This window comes from Hypanus sabinus, chromosome 5 (assembly GCF_030144855.1).
Source record: "Hypanus sabinus isolate sHypSab1 chromosome 5, sHypSab1.hap1, whole genome shotgun sequence".
NCBI lineage: Eukaryota > Metazoa > Chordata > Chondrichthyes > Myliobatiformes > Dasyatidae > Hypanus > Hypanus sabinus.
In genome coordinates, this window is record NC_082710.1 from 39,997,632 (window position 1) to 40,017,840 (window position 20,209).

Genomic DNA, 20,209 nt, shown 5'->3' on the forward strand with positions numbered 1-20,209 from the left:
ACAGTTCTGTGGGTGAAAATGCCTCGAGAATGAGTGGTCAGAGGAGAATGAACAGACTGAATCAAGTTGGACAGGAAGGTGATAGTAATTCAAATAACCATACATTGCAATAGCGCTGTGCGGAAAAGTGGCCCTGAATGCAGAACAGATTGAACTGTGAAGTGGATGGGCTACAGCTGCAAAAGACCACAAAGATACGCCCAGTGGCACAAGAGATAGCTAATAAGGTGACCTCTGAGTGCATATGGACTTGTAAAACAGGAAGTGAGTTGGATGGTTGTGAATATTGGTAGCTCCGATTGAGGAGTTTGATGTTGTGGTGTTCTCTGAGCTTAGCAACTAGCTTGCAGACATTTCATCACCAGTCAAGGTGACGTCCTCAGTGTGCAGTTGTTCATGTTTCTCTCTGGGAGGGCTTGCATTTCTATGGGCCCCTATGCAGAAAAAACAGTTGTGGGCCATTCAACCAAAGTAGCAAAATAGCAGGGAATCTCCTCAGATAAATGAGGAAGTAAGGGTGAAAACCACAAGGGGAGAAATGAGATGTGAAAGTGAAAAACAGAGGAATTCCATTCAGTGGCCAAAAAGTTATGGATCGTTAACCTAAGATCCTGGCATGCACACCCAACATGTAATAATATTGCAGAGAAAAATGTGAAGGAAATATAGATGGCACACAAATTTGAAAAAAATTGAGAATTGTTATTCAGCTGGTCCTGAAATCTCTTTATGTAGCCAGATATACCAAGTGACTGGAATACAGCATAAAATGTTTACCATCATAAAATATACACAATAAAATAACACTGTCACTCCTGGCTCCCAGTCAAAGTTCAAAGTTCAAATCAAATCTATTATCAAATTACATATATATCACAATATACAACTCTGAAATTCGTTTTCTTGCCAGCATACTCAATAAATCCAATAACAAGTGAAAGCCTGCACCCAACAGAGCAGATAAGTGGTGTGCAAAAGACAACAAACTGCGTAAGTACAAAAAAGAAATAATAATATTAATAAAAAAATAAGCAACAAATATCAAGAACATGAGACGAAAGGTCCTCGAAAGTGAGTCAATAGGTTATGGGAACAATTCAGCGATGGGGCAACTGAAGCTGGGTGAAGTTCAAGAGCCTGATAGTTGAGGGGTAATAACTATTCCTCAGACTGGTGGTGTGAGTGCCAAGGTTCCTGTGTCTTCTTACTGACGGCAGCAGTAAAAAGAAAGCATGATGTGGGTGGTGCGGGGGTAGGGGTGTCGGAGGGTCCCTGATGATAGATGCAGCTTTCCTGCCACAATACTCTGTGTATATTTCCTGAATTGTGGGTAGGGCTTTACCTGTGTTGGACTAGACCACATCCATTGTTCTTTGCAGGATTTTCCATTAAAGGGAATTAGTGTTTCCGTACCAGGCTGTAATGCAGCCAGTTAATCTCCACCAAACATCTGTAGAGGTTTGCCAAAGTTTTAGATATCATGCCAAATCTTCGCAAACTTCTAAAAACAGTAGAGGCACAGCTGTGCTTTCTTCATAATTGCACTTATGTGCTGGGCTGAGGACAGGTTGAGGAAGGGGTTGATGTGACACCACTCATCCAGATTTTCAATCTCCTTCCTATATGCTGATTCGTCACCACTTTTGATTCCGCCAATGACAGTGGTGTTGTCAGCAAACTTGAATATGGCATTGGAAATGTGCTTAGTCACACAGTCATAAGTGTAAAGTAAGTAGAGCAGAGGACTAAGCGCACAGCCTTGTAGTGCACCTGCAATAATGGAGATTGTGGGGCAATGTTGCCAATCTGAACTGACTGGAGTCTGTAAGTGAGGAAATTGAGAATCCAATTGCATATGGTCATATTGAAGCCAAGGTCTTGAAGCTTAAGGATTAGTATTGCATGCTGAGCTGTAGTTGATAAAGCGCATCCTGATGTATGCATCTTTGCTGTGCAGATGTTCTGAAGTTGAGTGAGGAGCGAATTAAATAGCATCTGTTAAAGTCATGTTGTGCCGGTAGGCAAATTGGAGCGGATCCAAATTGCTTCTCAGGCATGAGTTGATATGTTTCATCACCAACCTCTCAAAGCACTTCATCGTTGTGGATGTAAGTGCTACTAGACAATAGTCATTGAGGCAGGTTACACGTTCTTTTTAAGCACCGGTGTCATTGAAGCCTGCTTAAATTAGAAGGATACCTCGGACTGCTGAAGTGAGAGGTTAAAGATCTCAGTGAACACTCCAGCCAGTTGAACAACACAGGTCTTTAGTACTCAGTCATGTTCCCAGTCTGGGCAGGATGCTTTATGTGGGTTCACCCTCCTGAAGTTTGCTCTCATGTTGGCCTCGGAGACTGAAATCGCAGGATCATCAGGAGGTGTAGTAGTTTGTGATGTTTCTTCCATGTTTTGATGGTCAAAGCAAGCACAGAAGGCACTGAGCTCATCTGGAAGTGAAGCCCTGCTGTCACTTATCTTGCTTGTATGAGATAGGACGTTTAGGAGGTGATAGCATTCAAGCCCTGCCACAGCTGGCAAACATCCTTCATTGACGCAAGTTTAGTCTGGAATTGCCATTTTGCCCATGAGATGGTTTTCTGGAGATCGTACCTGGGCCTCTTATAACTTTCTTTGTCACCAGACTTGAATGCCTCTGATCTGCCCTTCTGCAGATTGAGGATTCTGTGGTCCACCCAAGGCTTATGGTTGGGGAAGACTGTAAATGATTTTGTGGGATCAATTGGTCTATGACTGTTTTTATTAAGTCCATGACAACAATAGTGCATTTATTCAGATCTACAGATGAGTCCTTGAACATGGCCCAGTCCACCAACTCAAAGCAATCCTGTAGCCGCTCTTCTGCTTCCTGCAAATATCTCTTTGTTGTCCTAACTTCTGGAGACTTACTCTTCAGCCTCTGCCTGTACGCAGGTATGAGGACAGTCAAGTGATCAGATTTCCCAAAATGTGGTCTGGGCATGGAACGGTAGACATTCCTTATCATAGTATAGCAGTGGTCAAGTGTGTTGGGACCCTTGGTGCTACAGGTTATATGCTGATGGTATTTGGGCAGGGATTCCTTCAAACAAGCCTGATTGAAATCCCCAACTATGATTTGAAATACGTTGGGGTGAACGGTTTCTTGTTTGATGACAGCATCACGTCTGTCTTCAGTGGATGAAAAAGCCCATAAAGAACCGCTGCAAAGCCTTGATGAGAAACGAAATGAGTCAATATGGGTAATAAATATGAAGCACAATGTACCACACTGCAGGCTACTTGTCGAATAACAATGCTCCAGGAGATCAACTAATTATACAAAGCATTTCCTTTTTGTACCATATGCATTATTTTGATTGAAGTAAGACTGAGAAACTTTAGGCACCTCAGTGATTGGCGATATTTCAGAGCCCGAAGTCAGATACCTATCTGTCTGAAGATTAATGAGCAAAATAAATCATCATTATTTCTCATGCTCAACAAATGCTCTTATGTTTAAAAAATAATTTTATAAAACATATCACTCATCATAACTTAATGAGATTTTAATCTGTTTTTCAGCACCAATTAAAGAAAACTCCAGTAGCAATAAATGTGTCACACAGAGTGCTTTTACAGTTATTGCCTTGCTTATATAAAACAAACCTCTCAAAACAATTTTACCAATTTCATGCATGCATGGAAAAGCACATAAATAAGTGGTAATGATAATTTGGCAAAGAGAATACTTTAAAGACCCATTTTTGTAAGAGCGTTTTAACCAACTTTTATTTGGAGTGAAGGCATGGAATTATAAGAACTGCAGTTTATTTTCAGCACAGATACAATGTACTTAGCTACAATAAAGACTGAAAGAAGCATTGGAAGAAAATATGAAGCCATACAATTCTACTTGTAAATGTTCCTTTGTAAAAGAACAGTTGGATGAAGAGTATAAATGGTGGCACACTCTAAAATGTCTCTAAATATTCTAAATTTGCTGATGACACAACTATTGCTGGCAGAATTTCAGATTGTGGTGAGCAGGCATACAGGAGTGAGATAGATCAACTGGTTGAGTGGAGTGGCAACAACAACTTTGTAATCAATGTAATCAACCTTGTAATACAACCAAGAAATTGATCGTGGACTTCAGGAAGGGGAAGTCAAGGGAACACACGCCGAGGGATCAGCATCGGTGAACAGTTTCAAATTCCTGGGTGTAAACATCTCCAAAGACCTCTTCTGGGCCCATCATATTGATGCAATTACATAGAAGACATGACAGCAGCTATATTTCATTAGGAGTTTGAGGAGATTTGGTATATCATCAAAGGCTCTAGCAAATTTCTACAGCTGTGCCGTGAGAACATTCTCATTGGTTGCATCACTCTCCGGCATGGAAGAGCTACTGCACAAGACTGGAAAGAACTGCAGGAATTTGCAAACTTAGCCGGCTCCATCATGGGATCTAGCCTCCCCTGCATCAAGGACATCTTCAAAGGCAATGCCTTGAAAAAGCTGCATCTACCGTTAAAGGTCCCCATTACACAGGACATACCCTCTTTTCATTGTTACCAACAAAAAGGAGGCACAGGAGCCTAAAGGCACAAACTCATTGCTTTCGGATAGCTTCTTCCACTCTGCTATCAGATTTATGAATAGGCAATGAACCTATGCAAACTACCTCACAAATTTTTCCCCATTTTTGCTCTCTTTTTTCACTAGTTATTTGATATAATTTAATTTTTATATATACAATGCAATTTATAGTTTTTTATTATGCATTGCAATGTATTGCTGCTGCAGATGAACAAATTTCATGACGTGTGCCAGTGATATTAAACCTGATTCTGATTTTGATTCTAATTAACTCCATGTTAGTTTGTAATGTGTTCGGCAGCACTTCTGTTTACTGTCATTTCCTTTACATAGTGTTGAACCGAAGCCAACAATGGTTGCCTAACCCAAACCTTGTTTTCAACAGATTTTCAAACAGGACCCGTGTATGTCCGGTGGGTTCATTAAGACCAATCCTACTTTGTTTATTTCAAGCTCACAGCAAGTTAAGGAGACAAGGGGATTCGTAAGTTAGTTAATAAATTTTAGATTCTAATTTTACAAGGTTTTTTTGTCTTGGTGGATGAAAGATGTTTTCCCTCCATTTGTTAGATAATAAAATCTACTCAGTGTGATTTATTAAGGAACACACAGTGATTAGCTTCACAGTCCTTGAAATTCTTTGGGTTCAGAGGGATGTCCAGTCTGTTACACCACAAACTGTTGACTGCATGAGAACATGAGCAGCTCTTCTCTAAGGAGATTGTGTTGAGTTATTAAACACTTGTGCTAAAAGCTGCTTATTCTTAATTCCCCAATGTCCCGCTGAACTGATCAGATCAAATCAGATCAGATTAGATCAAAGAGCCTGGGAACTGGTGCTTTGAGCAGATTCATTTAATCAGTAAAAAGAGACTCCTGAGGAGAGAGCAGCACCAGGATCACAGAAGATTAAAACAGAAAATATGAGACCACAATCAGATGAGCAATGTAGGTGAATCAAGTATATTAAGCATGGGAAAGCATATTAGTACACCATTAAGTAACCTTTTAAGTGCTGTAAATTTATTGCTACCCATCAAGCAAAGATTTGTTTTACATTTAATTTTCTTATTGTGCTAATGTAAAAAAATCATCAATATAAATAATTTTTAAAAAGCATGAGAAAATTGCTTTAAAAGTATTAGTCCCTAAAATAAAGAAACTTTTATGAAAGTGTGTATCTGCTTATAAATGTATCTGTTTGGTATAACAGATGGCCAGTCTTTGTACATGCCTCCTATTTTCCCTTCCGTGGTTACAGAAATGTGAAGTTGTTGTAGGAAGTTATTTCAAATCCTGTGACAGCCCTCACATCCCTTTCTTCATGTGCTAGTTTAGTCAGTGAACTAATTAAACATTTTGAAGCATCACATTGAAACCTATCATGCCTTTAACTTCCAAGTACACCTTCAGCTCAAAGTTCAAATACTTCAAAGTTGAAATTAACTTTATTACAAAGTACGTATGGAATATGTCACCATATAATGAGCATCATGGTACTGTATCAGTTAACAGAGTGTGGAGTTCAATTCTGATATCACCTGTAAGGAGGATATTATGTCCTCCCATGGAATACATGGGTCTTCCTTAGGTGCTCCCATTTCCTCCCACAGTCCAAAGTGAGTAGGTTAATTGGTCATTGTAAATCGTCCTGTATTTAGGCTAGTGGTTTCTGGGTGGTGCTGCTTGAGCGGTCGATGGGCCTCTTCTGCACTGCATTTCTAAATAAATAAACTACTTTGAGATTCATTTTCTTGCAGGCATTAACAGGAGGACAAAACCACAGAAGAATCAATGAAAAACTGTATACACAGGTTATCAAACAACTAGTGCATAAGAAGGCAAAATGCAAATACAAAAATAACAATAATTAATAAATAAACAATACAAGTGAATGGAAAATGAGTATTTTCTATTTTCTGAAAATATCACAATTTACTGAAGTTACAAAGATGTTCAAAGTTCAAAGTACATTAAATTTATTATCAGTGTACGTATATATCACAACATAGTATTCTGAGATTCATTTTCCTGCAGGCATTCACGGTAAATACAAACAGAATAGAATCAATGAAAAACTGCACACAACAAACTACCAAGGTGCGAAAGAGAATAAATTGCAAATACAAAAACAAAAAAAAACAAAGAAAATAATAAGAACAACAAATAAATCAATAAATAAATTAATAGATAAATAAGCAAGCAAGCAATAAATATTGTGAACATGAAATGAAGAGTAATTGAAAGTGAGTCAATAGGCTTTGGGAACAGTTCTGTGATGGGCCAAGTGAAAGTGAGTGAAGTTATCCCCTTCGGTTCAAGAACCTGATGGTTGAGGGGTAATAACTCTTCCTGAAACAGGCAGTGTGGGTCCTGAAGCTCCAGATGGCATGCATTTAAGGTGAGAGGGGCTAAGTTCAAAGGAGATCTTCATACAGAAAATGGTGGATGCCTGGATTACGCTTCCTGGGGCGGGGGGAGAAGCAAATACATTAGGGACTATTGAGAGACATTTAGACAGGCATATGAATGTGAGAAAAATGGAAGGATATGGACATTTGTAGGCATAAGGGATTAGTTCAGTTGGCCATTTTATTACTAAGATGTTAGGTTTGGCACAGCATTGTGGGATGAAGGATCTGATCCTGCAGGATGTTAGATAATCTCACAGCAGAACTAGCTGGTTCTAGTCCTAACCAAAAATCAAATTATTCTGAAACTAAAAAATTCAGTACTGAGTCATGAAGCCTGAAGACAAGTCTCTGTGTCACGGTCACCTTGACCTATTTATCTGTACACTCCTGTACTGTTCCAACCAGGCCCAATATAAATAGAGTCATACAGCACAGAACTTGGTCCTTCAGCCTACAGTGTTGCTGCCTGCCATTGATTATCTATACAAACTAAGCAACAAACACAACATTTTGGGGGAACTCAACATCCATGAAGAGGAATAAATATTCAATATTTTGGGTTGAAACCCGTCATCAGGTCTGAACAGGAGGGGGGGGGGGGGAAGAAGAAACCAGAATAAGAAGGTGGGGAGAGGGGAAGGAGTACAAGCTGGCATGTGATAGGTGAAACCAGGTGAGGGTGTGGGAGGCATTATGTGAGCAGCTGAGGAGTGATAGGTGGAAGAGGTAAAGGCCTGAAGAAGGAGGAATCTGGTAGGAGAAGAGATGGAACCATGGGAGAAAGAGGAGGAAGGACTCCGGGGGGAGGTACTAGTCAGGGAAGAGGAAACGCAAGGTCGAGGGGAACCAAAAAAAAAAAGAGAGGAGGGGAATGGGAGAGAAGCTGCTGGAAGTTAGAAAAAATTGATGTTCATGCTCTCAGGTTGGAGGCTACCCAATATGAGGTGTTGCTGCTCCAACCTAAAAGTGCCTCGCTGTGGAAGCAGAGGAGGCCATGGACTGACATGTTGGAATGGGAATCGGAAATTGAATTAAACTGGGTGGCTACTAGAAAAGACTGTGTTCTGTGTCTAATGAAGTTAAGGTGCTTGACAAAGTGATCCCCCAATCTATGACGGGTCTCATCAATGTAGACGAGGCCACACTGGGAGCAATAGATACAATATGCAACACCAATGGACTTGCAGTTGAAGTGTTTAGTTGGAGGATGCCAATGAAGATGGCAGAAGTTATGGAGAATGATGTGTTGGTGCAGAGGCTCATGGGGTTGTATGTAAGTACAAGGGCAGTGGAGAAATGAGATGATGACTGGTCTCCAGGAAATGGAGGAGATGCTGGTGAAGGCAGCATCGATGGCAGAGGAAGGAAAACACTGTTCTTTGAAAAAGGAGGACATCTCAGATGTTCAGGATGGAAAGCATTAACCCAAAAATGGATGCAAAGGAGACAGAGGAACTGAGAGAAGAGAGCAGCATTTTTACAAGTGACAGGATGCGAAGATAACTGTGAGGTACAGAAGATTTCTAAAAGATAACAGTAGACAGTCTGATGGCCGGAAACTGCATTTTTTAATGAATGCTAATCACATCAAGCATTGATGTCCAGATCAAATTACAGTCTGGAGAAAGAAGAAGCAAGTTCTAATCTGAAGGTTTGGACTAGTTTAGTTCTAAGTTGTTGATGGAAGAAAGGATAATAAAAAGCTGCAAATGTATATACATCACATTTACGATACCCCTGCTTGTTGTACTACTTTGTAACTATTGTAACCATTGCAATATTAGAAATATTAAGAAATAACTTTAAATTCCTTGTGGTTATCATTTCAGAGAATCTGCCCTGGGTCCAGTATGCAAGTATCATTAGAAAGCAGGCAGGGCAGCAGTTCCGCTTTTTCACTCAACACAACACTGAGCTGTTCCCACAACCTATGGATACCTTCCAGGCCTCTTCATCTCATATTCTCTCTTAGTGCTTATTTACTTATTATCATTATTTTGTACAGGTGTTCCCCCCCCCACCCCACCACCACCTTTACAAAGGCAGAGCGTTCCTATGAAACCTTTCTTAAGCTGAAATGGCGTAAAGCGAAGAACCATTAATTTATATGGGAAAAATTTTTGTAAAAGTGAAAATCCTCTTTGTAGTGCGAAAACAGGTTACTAATGTAGGTCTTCTGTAAAAGCGAAGCGGCATAAAGCGGACATTTGTAAAGCGGGGGACACCTGTATGTTTTTTTTTTTCGGATCTTGAATCTTGGATCCAATTTCCATCAAAGTATGATCGTGGAATCAGCATATACGAAAAATAAAGAGAAAACCAGAGGAGGCCCTGATAGACTACATCTCGGAATCCAATACCATCATCCCCTCAAAACTAAGACTCTGTCCTCCATACCTCCTTGAGCAATTGGATCCTTGATTTCTTCACTTGTAGACCTCAATCAGTTTGGACTGGCAATGACATCTACTCCACAGTCTCCATCAGCACTGGTACATCACAAGGCTGTGTGGCTTAGTCCCTTGCTCTACTTTGTACTTAGTGTGGCTCAGCGGAGCTTCAATGGCATATTCAAGTCTGCTGATGACAACATTATTGTAGGCTTAATCTAAGGTGGTAACGAATCAGCAGAGAGTGAAAATCTGGCTGAGTGGTACCATAACAACAACCTCCTACTCAAGGTCAGCCAGACCAAGCAGCTAATTATAGACTTCAGGAGGAGGAAACTAGAAGTCCTCATTAGAGAATCAGAGGTGGAGAGGAACAGCAACTTTAAATTCCTTGGTGTTATCATTTTGGAGGACCTGTCATGGGCCCAGAACGTAAGACCAATTTTGAAGAAAACACAGCACTGCATCTACTTCCTTAGGAGTTTGTGAAGATTTGGCATGATATCCAGAACTAGATGGGAGGTGGGGAGTATATTGACCGGTTGCATCACGGCTTGGTATGGATATGCCAATGGCCCTTAATAGAAGATCCTACAAAAAGTAGTGAATACGACCCAGTCCATCACAGGTAAAGCCTTCCCCACCATTGTTGCAGGAAAGCAGAATCCTTCATCAAGAGCCCCTTACCCAGGGCACGCTCGTTTCTCACTGCTGCCATCAGAAAAGAAAGTGCAGGAGCCTCAGGACTCACACTACCAGGTTCAGAAATAGTTATTACCCCTCATTCATCAGGCTCTTTGATCAAAGAGGACAACTTCATCTAACTTCGCTTGCCACAGTACTGAAATGTTCCCACATCCTCTGGACACATTTTCAAGGACTCATGTTCTCGATATTTATTGCTTATTTGTTTATAATTATTCTTTTTAACTTTTTGCATTTGCAGTTTGTTGTCCTTTGCACACTGGTTGTCCACCCCAGCGGGGTGCAGCCTTTCACGAATTCTGTTATGGTTATTAGATTTATTGAATAGGCCCACCAGTAAGTGGATCCGATGGTTGTATATAGTGACATAAATGTACTTCGATAATACATTTATTTTGAACTTTGGACTTTGAACTTCAACTATGTAAACACATTAAAGCAATGCAGACGAAAAATCAAATTGCCCACAAATGTAACAGAATGAAATTACGAAATTCAGCTATTCCATGAATGGATCAATTTCAAACTGTAGTGACCTGAACTTTACCCACATTTGTACCATTGCAGATGCTGTTCTTTTTGAATTAGCAGTTATTGGCAAGCTATTGCTAGTTTAGTTGGAACTATCTAAACAAGGAAGCATACTTCAAAAATTGCTTAACAAGTTTCTTTTCTTTCTGCTAAATATTTAACTCTTTGTATGCTAAAACTGCCACCAGTAATTTTCAAGTATTTTAATACAATCAGGTTTATATATATCAGGCTATATTACGATTCTTTATTTCGTCTTCTAAGACTGTCCCTTAGGATTGAGGATTATTCTGCTCTGATTTTATGACTTATTGGGTCAGTGTAAGAACTGCAAATTCTCCTACTGATAGGGCAAGTGTATGGTTTAAGAGCCTGAGCACATCTTCCACCATTTACACTACAGCTCTCCATGTTCCCCATGCACAAGATCAAGGCTCTCAACATCTTTTCAAATACCCGTCCCTTAGAGAACAGTGCACTGGGTGGTTCACAAGGCCAGTTGGGAATTTGCATTTCTTCAAGGAGATTTCTTTGAATTATTTCTCAACATAAAAGTTATGGGGCATACAAAATAATGAAAATGCACTAATTTCCCCTTCTTAAATGATTGTGTGGCTAGGTAAAGCTCAAAGATCTCTTATAAATTTGCCAACAACACAACAATTGTTGGCAGAATTTCTGATGATGAGGAGGAGGTGTACAGGAGTGCGCTAGATTAACAGGTTGAGTGGCATCGCAGCAACAACCTTGCACTCAACATCAGAAAGGCCAAGGCATTGATTGTGGACTCCAGGAAAGGAAATGTGAGGGAATGCACACTAATCCTCATTGAGGGATCAGAATAGGAAAGGGTGAGCATTTTCAAGTTCCTGGCTTTCAACATTTCTGATGATCTATCCACAGTCCAATGTATTGATGCAATTACTAAGAAGGCAGTTACATTTCATTAGGCGTTTGAGGAGAACTGGTATGTCACCAGAGGCACCTGCAAATTTCTACCGAGGTACTGTGGAGAGTCTTCTAACTGGTTGCATCACAATGGCGGGTGAGTCACTGTGTAGGATCGGAAAAAGCTGCTGTTTATTCTATTCCGTAGATGCCACCTGGTCTGCTGAGCTCCTCCAGCATTTTGTGTGAGTTGCTTTGTTAGAAAACCTGCAGGAAGTTGTCCACTCAGCCAGCTCCATCATGGGCACTAGCCTCCCCAGTGCCCAGGACATCTTCAAAAGGTGATGCCTTAAAAAGATGGCATCCATCATTAAGGACCCCCATCACCCGAGACATGCCCTGTTCTCATTCTAATTTACAGCTTTTGTTGTTATGTATTGTAATGTACTGCTGCCACACAACAATAAATTCCACAACACTTGACAGTGATATTAAACTTGACTCTGATTCAAATTATTTCACACATCTGAAAATGCAACAAAAAACATTTTTTTATGACATAAAAGATTACCTTGAAGGGTTTAACTATCTTTAAATGGAAACAAATATCAAGGACAAAATTGTTCGTAAGTTTCATGTTGTGATTCCAGTGATAATTCAGCAATTGTCTATAATCTTGTATTGTAATGATATTTGATGCAGCTCTAAGTTTGAAACTGTTTCTCCATGTAAAGAGTAACAGTGTAACCGAACAATGGAATATGCTCCGTTGAATAATGAAATAAAATGGTGCAGATTTCAGTCTGTAATTGTCTACCTAAGCTCTTAATTCTAGGAGAAAGAGAAGGATTAATTTTAATTGCACTGAATGATGAAAGATGACAACAGTAGATATAGCACAAGGTATACACCCTGCATGGGTAATTAGGCTTAACGTAAATAGGTATCCAACACTCTGTGTACTATTTCCTGCTTGGCAAGATTACCTGAGATTGACTGAAGTGGGCGAGGTGCAGAGTGGAAGCCATAAAGGCAAATGAGAAAGGTTGATCAGTGATTGCCAATTTTCTCAGCATAGGAACTGTGCAGAGCTGGAAGTTCTACCTTGACGAGGATGGTTAGGACCCAAAAGCAGGAGTATCCGAGGCAAGGATCGAGGCACGGTGCAAACCTGACACGTGAACTGAGCACTAAACAAGCCGTCACAGCATATCCCTGGTTACACTTACAATTGACCACTGAACCTCCGTCCAGGTGCTTGTTAAATACTGAAATCCTGGTACCAAAACGTGGCAGCCAGTTAGCGGGATGGTCCTGCATCCTTAAAGGGGCTGCACCGGCTATCCTTACTCCAGAGAGTCAGGGTGTCAGAATTCCTGAAGCTGGCATGGTCGGGTGGGTGCCTATTGTAACAGGTTATATGTGGCATGGAATGTTCTTCCCTGCCTCATACTATATCCGAACTTCTTCCCTAAAAACTTATAACTTATTTCTCTGTAGAGAAGCTCACAGAGGTATTATAAGGCCACAACCCTGTAAAGCAGCAATAAGTACAAATTATAGTACATGAAACATGTATAAAGGGCAAGGAATTTAAAAATGTGTATTTGGCGGGGAGAGGGGCTGCAGTTGGGGGAGATGGGAAAACATATAATACAGTGCATTTCATTTGAAGTCTGTTTTATATGATCACAAAATGAAAATGCATGAGGCCATCTCTATTATTGTGGGTTGCATTTATAGCTTCTTTCTCTTTCCCTGTTTTCCTTCCTGTTGATTCTGCAGCCAACATATATTTCTTTGTATGTAATGCTTCAACAATTTTGTTTCTCTTTCCATTTTCTTTTTAAAATTATTTCATTAAACTAAATGGGGAAGGCACTCAGATAAACTACCTAATTGCTTACAGTGGGTTAAAGCTGCCATTTCAAGATAATAGCATTTTACCTACAGCTCTTTTTCTATTTCATTTTAAATGTCAAAATCCATTGCTTCTAATCCCATAATCTGACCAAAGACATAGTTCATTTCATGAATAAAGTTTTCTACACGGACAATAGCATGCTTCAAATCTGGTTTTGATCAGGCAGGTGTAAAGAAACACAACAGGGCCCATGACTGGTGAGCGCAGTGCATAATGGGGAAAACTAAACAAGATCTGTATGTAAAATTCTATCATTTGCAAATCAAGTCTTAAGAGCAAATTCAACACCTTGCACTTAATCCTAAACATCATTGCTAAATATGAGATCTGGTTAATTCTAGTTTTCTTTTAATTAAAGAATTCAGCAATAGAGCATCTACACAGGATTACACTACAACTTTGTGTGGTAAAATTACATGTAAAGGGAATGCACTCCCAGATTTCTCCCAGCCAATTTGGTGCACAAAACTGAAAAGCTTTGCATTGCTCAATGGAATAGGTTTCCACCAATCCAGTTATCTCTACAATACTTAAAACAATTTTTTGGCTTTTTAAAGGATTTTTGAAGGATGCAAAAGTAAGCGCAGATGGTGGACATCACACATTTTGGTTTGTGGGCTGGTGCTGCATGATATTCCGCAGCAGGATTTATACCTTTTGGGTGAGAATGAAGTATTGAAATGAGACCTGATTACAGTAACCTTCCCAGGGTGACTGAATAAATGGGGGAAATACTGCATGAAACAAATCCAACAAAACTAAAAGCTGCCTGCCTGATACGGTGCTGACAATGAAGTGACTGAGCTCCCTACTCTGTAACAAATAGGACGAGGTAAAGGCAATTACCCGCTGCTTAGCCTTATCATTTAATTGAGTATAGGATAGGCTAAATCTGCCTTCAAACACTGTAAACCTTCCACATCCCTAGCTCTAGGTCAAAAGCCCCGACAGATGTGCATCAATGAGCAATAAAAATATATAAGGAAATGCATTTTTAAAGCATAACCAAATATAATGCCCAGCAAGTGTAGAAATAGTGCATAAGGGTTATAAGTAACTCCAAAAAGGAGTGTAAAATTCAGCTGTTGAGTAGCAAGAATTGCGTTATGTGGTTTTGCAACATTTACAGTGAAATCAATCTGGAAAATCTACTTTGACACTTTGCATTATATACCATATACATTGCATCACGTACTAAGTACATTGCAAATTTTTATTTCACTTCAAGGTGGACTGAATGCGACATTTTCCCACATACCAATGCATCCACGCCTTCTTCAGTTGCTAATATAGCTCTTGTTTATGTAAATTTAATGAATATAATTAGGCTTAGGTTTAGTGAGATTTCAGCTGCTGGCAATCCTTGACCTTTCCCAGAATATAACCCCAATATGCTTTTTTAAAACAACTGCCATTCATCCTTGTCTCCAGCTAAGCCTCAGGAAAAAAAAACTGTATGCTCTGACCAAGAAAAATATCTTTGACAAAACACCTAGAACCCTGGCATAGATTTTTCACCTGCAATGACAGTTTCAGTTTCAGTGAAGTTTACTAATTATACTCATCACAGAGCCTCTGTTATATAGGAAGGCATACCAATCAGATATGCGAATTGTAAAGATGTCAGTTCAGAATTGTAACACTTTGGATTAACTTGTTTCATTCTTTTTTTCTACGGGATGCACCAAACTTACAATTCCAGAAAGAAGCAGCCGATTTATATAATGGTCACAAGTCTATTTCTGTTCTTAGGTTATCTTCAAATGTTAATAAAATACTTTTTGTTGCCTGAATAACAATTAGGAAGTTATTAACTCACCTCAGTTGTCTTAGACTTACATGGTAGGATGCAAATTGAGCAACAGTGAGAAATCACTGGTAGATTTTCCAGACTATTGGATGTTACTCCGTTAATACTCCTACACACTTTGAATTCACTGTTTTTTTAAGAGTAGCATAATACCATTTCCAGTATATCTGACAATTTTAAGGGAACACAAGAAATGGGGCCCCAGTGAGTTGAAAAGAACTGTGAGAAATAGAGTCCCAATAAGTTTAAAGAGAATAGCAGAGCAAGCTTCCAATGATGTAGATGCCTAAATATTTGGATTTCAAAATGCAGGCTATCTCTGGGTTAATATCACCTAATTTATGGAAATCCCTTTATATGAATGAGTTCATATAACATTAGTAAAATTCAAAAGCCTAACGTACCTACACATGCTATTCTTACAAAACTAATTTTCTCTCAGTCTCTCCACTTTTAGTAATTGTTCTTTGTTATCAGTCTTAATTGTTTTTGATGGAATTATGGTTACCATATTGAGAAAGCTTTGTGCATTTTTTGACTTAGAGACAAAATTGACAAATGAACGTCAGTAAAAATGGAGCCTGTTTGTTATCCAGGGATGGCCTGTAATTGAGTAATGGATTGTCAAACTTTCACTGTATTGCAAGGTGAACGTCTAATGATATGCTAGAGAAAGAAAATTCTATATCAGTTTGCAGACTATCGAACATTACTCCATTAAACATGTTGAATTAACTGTTTTTTAAGCGATTACACAGTGGCATAATACCTTCCTTAGTGAACTTGGCAAATTTAAAGGGAACACCAGAAATGGGGCCCCAGAGAGTTCAAGCTTCAAAGTAAATTTATTACCATATATGTCATGATATGCAGCAGGGAAATTTATTTTCTTGCAGCCATACTCAATGCATCCAATAACCATAATAGATTCAATGAAAGACCACACCCAACAGTGTGGACAGCCAGTGTGCAAAAGACAACAAACTGAGCAAATACAAAAAGAAAGAAAAACAATATTAATGATAATAGTAGTAATAATAATAGCATTAAACCCGCACTTCAATTTACTGAATCAGACAAAAATTGGGTATTAAATCTGAAACAATGAAATGAGCTATACCTTAACGCACCTTCTATACATGGATGATTTGAAATTATATGCTCCTTCATCAGTTAAGCGAAAGCAATTTATTCAAACAGTAGAACCAATTTTGAAAGAGATAAACATGAACTTTGGACTGGATAAATGTAGAACATTAAACATAAAGAAAACTGCAATAGAATACAAAACGGAACAGCAGGATACAATATGATACAATCGATGGATGAAGATGAAACATGTAAGTATCTGGGATATCAACAAAGAAAGAAAATAGATCATAGTGCAATATAGGAGAAACTTTTGACGGAGTTTACTTCAAGGCTTAAGAATATCTATTAAACAGAGCTCAACAGTAAAAATATAACAAAGGCAATAAACAGTTATTCTTCTTGCATTATATCTTGCTCCAAAAGTGATCTGGAAAATTATAAAGGAAGATATGAACTGAAATGACAAATTTCAGAAAACATTATGCATATTCAAGTGCTACCTAGAACAGAAGGGGGAAGAGGAATAACAGACACTAAACATCTATACAACAGACAGATAAAGCTCTAAGGATATACTTGCATCACAAAAGCAGAAATCTGCACTCCACATAAACATATGCAGTTCTGATACACCACTAAACTTAAATGAGACTACAAGCCAGAAAAATGAAGTCATTATCACTATTTCAGAAAAAGATAAACATGACTCTCCATGGAAGACAATGCTACGATCTGAGCAGACTAGATGTTGACAAGGAAGCATCGAATGCCTGGTTCAGGGTCGAAGACCTCGTCCCAGAAACAGAAGGTTTCCCTGTGGCAATACAGGACCAGGTGGTTAACACAAAAAATGATCAAAAATACGTAACAAAAGACCAGCAAGTTCAGGTTGATAAATGTAGAAAATGCCAAGAAAACCCAGAAACAATCCAACATATTACAGGATCCTATAACAATTTAACATCATCTAATTACTTACACAGGCGCAAACAAGCAGCAAACATTCATCAAAAGCTTGCTTTAAAATAAAAACCCATAAATGAAATCACAGCTTACTATAAGTATAAGCATGATCCAGTTTTAGAGTCAAATGCCACAAATTATATCATGACCGATGAATTATTGCAGATAGGACAATCCATAATAACTGTCCTGATATAATAATACAGGATAAACAAGCAAGAATAACTTACTTAATAGATATCGTCATTCCAAACACATATAACATACAGAAATCAATTAGCGAAAAACACCAGAAATAAGCTGAATTAAAAGAGGAAATTGAAAAACTTTGGAAGATGAACAAGGTATACATTGTCCTGATAGTAATATCCACAATTGGTGTCATTCCAAAGGCACTACACAACAGCATCAAGCAATTACAGCCACACAGCAATATTTATGTAAATTTTCAAAAAGCCGTAATACTAAACACCACTAGAATAGTCTGGAAGTGCCCAGCAACTGATAAATGAGTGTGCTTGGCTATGCCCATATCTCAGGTTTTACCAGCTTGAGCTGAGAAGAAATACTACTAATAATAATAACAATAAATAAATAAGCAATAACTATTGAGAACATGAGAGGAAGAGTACTTGAAAGGTTGTGGGAACAATGATTGGGCAAGTGAAGTTGAGTGAAGTTATCCTCTTTGGTTGAGAGGTAGCAAATGTTCTTGAACCTGGTGGTGTGAGTCTAGGCTCCTTGAAAGGGAATGTGAGAAATGGACTTCCAGTTGGTTTAAGGAGAATTTCAGAACAGGGTTCCAGTGATCTAGATGCCAAAATACTTGGATTTCAAAAGTCCCAAGGATGCTCGATACAGGGAGTTCTACTGTAGAAACTTCCAATGCTGAAAACTCCCATTTTTCACTGTTCCTTAGTATGCATCCTTCTCCCTTGTATCTACAGTTTATTTATCCCTGACATATGCCATGACACTTGTTGCTTTGAGGCAGCAGTACAGTACCATAGATGTTCTGGATGATGAGGGTTCTTAATGATAGATGCCGCCTTCTTGAGACAGCAGCTTTTGAAGATGACATCGATGGTGGGGTAGGCTAGCGCCCATGACGGATCTGACTGGGTTAACAACCCTCTGCAGCTTTTTCAGATCCTGTGCATTGATGCCTCCATAATTGATAATGTTTTTGAAAGCAGTCCAAATGCTCTACATGGTACATCTGTAGAAATAAACTAGAATCTTCGGTGACATATCAATCTCCTCAGTCTCATAATGAATTATAGCCACTGTCATGACTTCTTTATAATTGCATCAACATGTTGGGTCAAAGATAAATATTCACATATGTTGACACCCAGGAATTTGCAACTGCTCACCTTTCTACTGCTGACCCCTCAGTGGGGATTGGTGTGTGTTCTCCTGATTTCTACTTCCTGAAATCCACAATCAATTCCTTGCTCTTACTGATGATGAGTGCAAGGTTGTTGCCGCAACACCTCTCAACCATCCACTCTGCCTCTCTCCTGTACGTCTCATCAGCATCTGAGATTCTGCCAACAACACTTATGCCATCAGCAAATTTATAGATGGCATTTGAGTTGTCATAAGTGTTGCAAGAGTAGAGCAATGGACTAAGCACACATCCTTGAAGTATTCTGGAAATAACAGGATGAAAGAATAAAAAACACAAAATGCTGGCAGAACTCAGCAGGCCAGACAGCATCTATGAGAGGAGGTAATAACAAGGTTTCGGGCCGAAACCTCCTGATGAAGGATTTCGGCCCGAAACATCGTTATTACCTCCTCCCACAGATGCTGTCTGGCCTGCTGAGTTCTGCCAGCATTTTGTGTTGTTCATTTGTTTCCAGCATCTGCAGATTCACTCGTGTTGAGGATGGAAGAATATGAGGTCACAGTTTCAAGCTGGTGAAGAGCAATTTTAGAAGAATTGTCAGGAAACATTTAGGTAAAGAGTGATAAACAGTAGAAAATGGTAGCAGAGTTAAGGATCCAGAATGGGGAATGAATGTACTGCATGAGATCTAATGAGTTAAAGGGACCTAGTTCATTTACACCTCTTCTGTAGTTTTGGGAAATGTAGACATTGTACACACTCCATTTGAAACACACAAAAATAATAGAAATAATATTGTTCTACATTGAGATGTGTTGAGGCAAGCAATGACAATGATCCATAATTTAAAATGATTCAGGCAAATAGTTCAATACAACAAAAGATTCAGGAAATCTATCTCAGTGTCACAAGTAACATTACCAGTCAAAAGTTAATAGAGCTGTGGATTAAGAAAAAGATATTTAACTTTACTTTCATTAGCTGTTTCTTAAAATTTGCTTCTATTAACAGATTTTTAAATATCGGTGGTGAGGAAGGCAAATGTAATTTTAGCGTTCATTTCAAGAGGACTAGAATATAAAAGTAAGGATGTAATGCTGAGGTTGTAGAGGGCACTGGTGAGGCCTCACTTAGAGTATCGTGAGCAGTTTTAGACCCCTTATTTAAGAAAGGATGTGCTGACGTTGGAGAGGATTCAGAGGAGGTTCATGAGAATAATTCTGCGAATGAAAGGGTTATCATATGGATAGCGGTTGAAGACTCTGTGTCTGTACTCACTGGAATTTTGAAGACGGAAGGGAGATCTCTTTAAAACCTATCGAATGTTCGAAGACCTAGTCAGAGTGAATGTCAAGAGGATGTTTCCTTTGGTGGGGGTGGGGGGGGGGGAAGAGTAGGATCAGAGAGCACAGCCTCAAATTAGAGGAACATCCATTTAGAACAGAGGTAAGGAGGAATTTCTTTAGGCAGGGAGTAGCAAATCTGTGGAATTTGTTGCCACAGGCAGTTATAGGAGCCAGGTCACTGACTTAATTTAAGGCAGAGTTTGTTAGGTTC